We start from the raw sequence: 7,938 nt of genomic DNA on the forward strand, positions 1-7,938 counted from the left end.
TAACCAAGAAAATTTCTCTAAAGTGCCCAGCACTGAGCCTGCCTGGCACAGAGCAGACACTCAGTCAATGGTGTTCCCTTTTACCCTCCCACCAAATACTCCTTTCTCACCACTGTGTGTGGCTGGCACCTTGACATAGTAGATGATCAATAATGTGTGAAATGACTCTTTCCAAAACACAGATCCGCTCCCTGAGTCTTCAATGGAGCTTCACGTCCTCAGAGGAGTAGGCTCTTTAGCCCGGCATTTGAAACTCCTTGTGATCTCGGCCCAGAATCACCACCTGCCAGCACTGCCTGTAGCTGTGAGACCTCAGCAGCTGGGGCTCCTGCATGTGCTTTAAAAGGCTCTGATCTGAAGTTCCTCTGATGAGTCCCATCCTTACAGGGCAAGCAGTCTGCAAGGCCAATGGCCCAGGTCCCCCTGGAAGCCACACCTCCTTCTCTGGACTATATTTTGGGGCCTGGGCCCCCAAATTCTGGAAGAGTCCCAAGCTCTGGAACTCTTGTCCCTATGGAATTTGGGATGCGCCACTCTTGTGGCATGTGGATACTTTCACAGACCAGGAAGCTATCAGAACTCAGCTGTTTAGGGTTTTTACGGAAGCTATATTACGTAAGCATGATTGATTAGGTCATTGGCCATTGGTGATCAATTCAACCTGCTTGAATGACACCTGACTGTTTCCAGGGCCTTGTGGGCCTTTTCCCTGGGTTCTTCTCCTGGAGTTGGACTGCACTTCCCGTGCACACATCTTTAGGCCCAAGGGATGGAGAGCAGGACAGTGGGACCCCCAGGCCTCCATTCAACTCCAGGCCTGCTGAGGGGTTGCTGGAGTGGGGTACCAGGAGTAGCCTGAGCGATGGACTTGGCTGGGTTGCAAATACTCCCGGATGGGCTTTACTCACCTGGTTGGCAAGAGCCAAGTGTCCAGGAGGCCCAGACTCAGCCCCCAGGTTGACTCCACAACTTTGCTGAGGGGAGGGGCTTGCTCAAGGGGAAGAATGCCAGAGCTAGAACTGAAACTCAGGACTCCTCCTCTCCCCTTTTGGTGACTTTATTGAGGTATGATTTATATACAGAAAATGTGCCAATTTCACATCTACAGTTTGATGAGTTTTGACAAATGTGTACAGTCTCATTACCACAACCGACCACAGTCATGACGAAAGGAAAACTTTGTCTATTACTTCTAGGATCTGTTTTTCACTCAACACTTCTGGCACCAAATGTGTGTTCCGCCACCCCCCACACCAGGCAATTCTCCAGTTCTCTGTGGACACCAACTGGGTGTCCTACAATTTAGTTCAGTTCTGATACTAACTACTTGAGGTTAGCACAGAACCCACAGGTTAAAGACTCAGTCCCACAAGACTGTGCCCCACTTCAGATGCTGATCTCAAGCAGTGGGTCCCTGGGTAACCCACACTTCTGTCTGACTTGGCTACACATCAGAGGTTCCCATGACCCTTTCTCAGCTTCGATAATTTGCAATAAGGGCTCACGGAACTCAGGACAATACTTTACTGGCTTATAATTATTATTATTATTATTTTTGAGATAGAGTCCCACTCTGTCGCCCAGGCTGGAGGGCAGTGGTGCGATCTCGGTTCACTGCAACCTCCTGGGTTCAAGCCCAGGCCTTGGCCTCCCGAGTAGCTGGGATTACAAGCGTGCACGACCATGTTCGGCTAATTTTTGTATTTTTAGTAGAGATGGGGTTTCGCCATGTTGGTCAGGCTGATCTCAAACTCTTGACCTCAAGTGATCTGCCCGCCTTGGCCTCCCAAAGTGCTGGGATTACAGATGTGAGCCACCCCGCCTGGACTTTACTGGCTTATTATAAACGATATTATAAAGGATACAAATAAACCGCCAGATGGACGGGTTCATAGCGTAAGGTCTGGAAGAGTCCCAAGCTCTGGACCTCCTGTCCCTGTGGAATTTAGGGTGTGCCACTCTTGTGGCATGTGGATACTTTCACAGACCGGGAAGCTATCTGAAATTGGTTGTTTAGGGTTTTTACAGAAGCTCCATTATGTAAGCATGATTGATTAGGTCATTGGCCACTGGTGATCAATTCAACCTCCAGCCCCTCTCCTCTCTCTAGTGGTCATGGGGTGGGGCTGAAAATTCCACCCTTCTAATCACAGGATTGGTCTTCTCGGCATCCAGCCTCTATTCTGCAAGAGCCACCTCATTAGAATAAACTCAGGTGTGGTTGAAAGGGGCTTGTTATGAATAATATAATAATAAGAAGTTGCCTACCCCCTTCCTGTAACCTAGGAAATTGCGAGAATTTTTAAAAACTTTTACACCAGGAAACTAGGAGGAGAACTAAATATATATTTCTCATCATATCCCAATCTTGCAATCATATAGAACATGTCCATCAGCTCACGGAACCCCCTCCTGCTCCTCCTGCACCTTTGTGGTGAATCCTCTCCACCATCTCTGTCGCTATAATTTTGCCCTTTCTAGAATTTCACATAAGTGGAATTGTGTGGTTTATGTCTTTCACGTCTGGCTTCTTTCACGCATAGTTATTTTGAGATTCATCCATGTTGTCTCTTGTATCAGTAGTTCATTTCTTTTCGTTGCTAAATAGTATTCCATTGTAAAGAGGTAAGAGATATCACATGTTGTCCACTCACCAGTTGATAGACATTTGGCTTCCTTCCAGTTTTTGGCTATTACAAATAAAGCTGCGTCACCAGTCACTCATGAGTCTTTGTGTGGACATGTATTTTCATTTATCTTGAGTGAATGCCTAGGAATGAAATCGCTGTGTCATTGGTAAATACATGCACACGTTTTGCAAAATGGCTCAACTATTTTGCGTCCACACCAGCAGAGTCCAAGTTCCCTCCACATCCTTGTTACCATCAGTCTTGGCTTGCCCAGTTCCTAACCTCTCTCTGAGCCACCATTGCTCCTTCTATAAAAGGAAGACAAAAACAATCTCGAAGGGTGCATTGGGAGGATTAAGTGTCCAGAGCTTGTCCAGAAGTTAAAATATTTACCGAGCACCTACTGTGTGCCCAGCACTGTTCTTGGTGCGGAGAAGACAGCGGAGAAGAAGATAAACACAGTCCCTGTGCTCGTGGCGCCTATCCACAGCGGAGGAGGCAGATTACAAAGAAGGAAACAAATGCAATCAACAATTATAACTGGTGACAAGCGCCATTTGAAGGGGCCAAGTTGCCCTTTACTTTAGACAGGGTGTTCGGAGAGTCTCTCTGAAGAGGTGATATTGGAAGGGGGGCCTGGTTGATGAGGAGGAGCTGATCACGTGGAGAGGCATTTCCAGGTGTGGGAGAACAGGACCTGCAAAGGTGAGGAGGTTGGAAAGGACTTACTGTATTTCAGGGCAGAAAGAAGGGCAGTGCCACCCTGCGACAGCCATCTAGGGAGAGTCATAGAGAGCGGTGGGCTGGGGTTGGCTTGTGCTGTGCCTTTTAGGAGTTCGGATTTTATACAAAGAGCAGATTTATTTTAGACACAAATGAATGTTAGTTTTTATTATTCTTCCTTTGATTTTCCATCATTCAGGGGTCTTAATTCCCAGTCAGAGCCTCTTTCCGAAAACCCACTGTGGGCAGGTGCAATGCTGGGGTCTGCAGCCAGCTGAGCCTGGGCCGCCCACCCCGACATCCCAGGCAGGCCTGGCAAGCCCAGCGGCACCAGCTGGGGAGAGGGGGGTGGGGTTCCGGGTTGGGGGGAGCAGGTTGGGGGAGAGACCATCTGCTGTTCCCTATTGTTCATCAGCCCATTGTTTGGTCCATGCCCTCTGCTCTGGGGACAATGGGTGACAATGGAGAAATCTGATCTTCGGGCTCCTATTTCCCAGCCTGGCCTCTTGCCCCCAGGATGACACCAGGAGAATGCCCTCCTGGGCTGGGGTGGAGGCAGGGGCTGTGCCAAGTGGGAGGCAGCACTGCCTGCTTTCCTCATCATCTCCCTGGCAACTGCAGCTGCCTCGTTGTTGGTTGGAGGAATTTTTATTTGTTAGCATTCTGGTGAGGGTTTTCTCCTTGCATCCCCCTGTAGTATGGGGTGCGCTTGGGAAAGGATTTGCTTCTCCCCTCCTGAGGGTCCCCAGTCCCCGCCATGGGATTCACTGACCCCTCAAGCCCAGGGCAGGACCATACCAAGTCAGACCAAGCGAATGCTTCAGTGCTTCCAAGTAGGAGGCACCAAAATAAACTCCAATGATATTTGAGACACAGTATCCACATTGTCATCATCCCCAAAGTCAGCATTGTTAAAACTTCTTCGCGCTCCTTTTAGATTTTAGCATTGATTTTATTCAGACTTAGACAGTGGGGATGGGGATGGGACCCCCTCTTCTTTTCATTGCTTAGAGTCTCTAAAAGCCTGGACCCAGTGCTCAGGGGGCACAAAGGGAGGGGAGCAGACCCCTGGTCGGCTTCTCTATCATCCCACCGACGGAGAGATCCCACTCTTGCAGGGCAGCTCTGAGCGCTGACTTGTCTGCTCTCTGGTTTTCCAGAAGCCAAAAGGGCCAGATATGGATAATAACAGCCAACGCTTATTGAACATTTACTATGGGCCAGTTATTGCTTCATATACATCAACTCATTTCATCTTCATGACCATTCCAGGAAGTGGGTACTATTATAAACACGCCCATTTTCTAGATTGGAAAACTGAGGGGCAGGGAGGTCAAACATATCACCCAAAGTCACATAGCTAGCTGTGGCAGAACCAAGACTTGAACCTGGGCTGCTTAGCTCCACATGCTGAGCTCTTCTGCTTTCTTACATCTTTTTTTTTTTTTTTTTTTTTTAGACAGAATCTCACTCTGTCACCCAGGCTGGAGTGCTGTGGTGCGATCTTGGCTCACTGCAACCTCCGCCTCCTGGATTCAAGTGATTCTCCTGCGTCAGCCTCCTAAGTACCTGGGACTACAGGCATGCACCACCACACCTGGCTAATTTGTGTGTGTGTGTGTGTGTGTGTGTGTGTGTGTGTGTGTGTGTGTGTATTTTTAGTAGAGACAGGTTTCACCATGTTGGCCAGGCTGGTCTTGAATTCCTGGCTTCAAGTGATCCACCCTACTCTAACTCCCAAAGTGCTGGGATTACAGGCGTCTTACATCTTTTTTCTCTCTCTCTACCTAGACTCCTGGTGGACTTACCTCTCGTATTAAAGGAGATGAGCTAAAGTTCCAGCCCTACTCTAGGCCAGAGCTCTGGGGAGATGAAACTGAAGGAACCCAGGCACCACCTCCCAGTGTGTTGGCATAGCCTGGCTTTGGAGCTAGACAGACCTAGGTTTGTGCCCTGATATTTATCACCTATGTGAGGTTGGGTAAGCCACTCCGCCTCTCTGAACTTATTCTCCCCTTCTATAATTTGGGATAACAATGGTACCTCCTTCATTGGGTTCACATAAGCATTAAATGAGTGAATAGCAGTCAGCACCTAGAACAATGCCTGCCCCTTAGAATGTACTCAGTAAGTGTTAAGGGTGACTATTATTACTGCTTTTACCCTTCTCATTAGGGTGATCATGGGGATACGGTAGTGTGCAAAGGCACTTTTTATGTGGAAGACAATTACACAAATGTCAGGGCTTGGTGTGACTCATATAAATAAGAGCATTCAGTTTGGATAGCAGAGGATGGCGGGGGATGAGAGGAGAACCATCTACCCAGCACTCCGTGCCAAGTGCCAGCTCAGTGGGGTGGTGGTGAGGACACTAGCAGCAAGGAGGCAGAGGGAGGCAGCTGGTCTGCACTGGTCCCCAAACCAAAGGGAAGAGCCTGAACCCAGGCCACCTGGCATGTTCCTTTCCCTCTATGGGCCTCAGTCTCCCCATCTGCAGAATGGGTAACTAGGGACTAGCTAATTTTTAAGTTCCTCTGCCGCCATCCCAGCTCTGATTTTTTGTGACTCGGATAGGATAAGACAATGTGTAAAAATGAAAGTGGGAAACAGACCCATGGTGTGGCAGATTGATTGCAAAGACGTGCCCATCCTTCCCTTTTCTCTGTAATCACACCATTTACAGAGTAATTCTGCAGCTTCTCCCTCAAGAGTCTGTTTCCCCAGCTCCGGATGTCCTGGTGATCTGCTTTGGTCACTACAAAGTGGAGGAGGTGGCAATGTGCTAGTTTCAAGTCTAGGCCTCAAGAGGACTTGCACCTTCCTCTCTCTCTGTCTTTCTCTCTCTGTCTCTCTTTCTGTCTCTCCCTCTCTGTCTCTCTGCCTCTCTCTCTCTGATTCTCTCTGTCTCTGTCTCTCTGTCTCTCTCTTTCTTTCTGTTTCTCTGTCTCTCTCTCTCTCTTTCTCTCTTTCTCAGACCCTTACCACTGTCATGTCATCAATTCTGGGCTAGCCTGCTAGAAGATGACAGACATGTGGCCCAGTGACTTCCATCACCCCAGCAACAGCCAGCCAATTGTCAGATATGCGAGTGGGAGCATTCTAGACCATTCAGCCCCCCTTTCACCTGCCAGCTGTCAGCAGACACCTGGGCAAGACAAGCTGAGGTCAGCTGTGCCTGGTCCAGACCCCCAAAACCACCCACTGGACCTGCAGAGTGGTGAGAGGAAATAAACTATGTATTGCTGTGTGCCATAGAGGTCGCGTGGTTGTTTGTTACACAGTGTTCTTAAGTCAATTCATAACAGCTACACATGGTCAGTGGTGGGACGGGGGCGGGAGGAAATGTGGCTTTTAACCAGAGTAGGACCTCATCTGGGCATGGTCTGTTGCTTTCCTTGAGGTAGCAGGAGAGGGTGGGTTTAGCACAATGGTTAGGAGGTTAAGTTCTGGGCGGAAAGTGCCTGCTTCAGATCTCAGCTTTTCCACGTTCTAGCTGTGTGGCTTTTCCAAGTTACTTAACAGACAGGCCTCTGTTTTCTCCAAAATCTAGATAATCATAGCACCCACCTTTGGAGTTGTGTGGATGAAGTGAGTTAATACGTGTAAAGAATTTAGTAAAGCTATGCCTAAATTATCAGATACATGTGAGACTCAATCATGGTTCTGCCACGCACTGCGGGTGTGACCTTGGGTCCTTCCTCAGCTGCTGCGTCCTGGTTTGCACATTGGAGATCCCAGTGGCATCTTCCTGGTCAATGAGACTGTGTGCAGAAAGGGCTTGACCCAGCGCCTGCCTGAAGGATGCTCAGGGAATCTCAGCTTGGGGGAGGAGCCTTCCCTGGCAGATTTTCCTTATCCCTGCTCCAGCTCAGACCACCTGCTTCAGGTGACAAGGAAGCTTGCAATGGGATATCTCAGAGACCAGTTCTAGTTCAACTTCCTCATATTAAAGATGAGGAAACTGAGGCACAAAATAGGACTTATTCAAGGTCACAGAGAGTCAGTGGCTGGAACCTACACATTCTGACCTCTAGCTTGGTGCTTCTGGCGTCATGCTAGGATTGTTGTTAGCAAGGTACACGAGTTCTGGGCTTGAGCTTTGGTGGCTCAAAAGAGCAGACCAGGCAAGACCCTCCAGCCTGCACAGGCCAGATGGAAGGACTAGGCTCTCCCTGGGTGGTGAAAGCCTCTTCCTGTTCTTGTCCACAGTCCCATCCAGTGCCGCTGCTGGGGAGATCCTGTAGAGGGAGGTGTGGCATCACCCTGACCGTGGGCTCACCATCTAGTAGGGTCAGATGTCTTTTTTTTTTTTTTTTTTTTGAGATGGAGTCTCGCTCTGTCACCCATGCTGGTGTGCAGTGGCACAATCTCAGCTCACTGCAACCTCTGCCTCCCTGGTTCAAACAATTCTTGTGCCTCAGTCTCCCAAGTAGCTGGGACTACAGGCATGTACCACCACACTTGGCTAATTTTTTGTAATTTTTTTTTTTTTTTTTTTTTTTAGTAGAGACAGGGTTTTACCAGACTGGTCTTGAGCTCCTGACTTCAAGTGATCCACCTGCCTTGGGATCCCAAAGTGCTGGGA

This window comes from Mandrillus leucophaeus, unplaced genomic scaffold, assembly GCF_000951045.1.
Source record: "Mandrillus leucophaeus isolate KB7577 unplaced genomic scaffold, Mleu.le_1.0 Scaffold944, whole genome shotgun sequence".
In the NCBI taxonomy this organism is placed as follows: Eukaryota; Metazoa; Chordata; class Mammalia; order Primates; family Cercopithecidae; genus Mandrillus; species Mandrillus leucophaeus.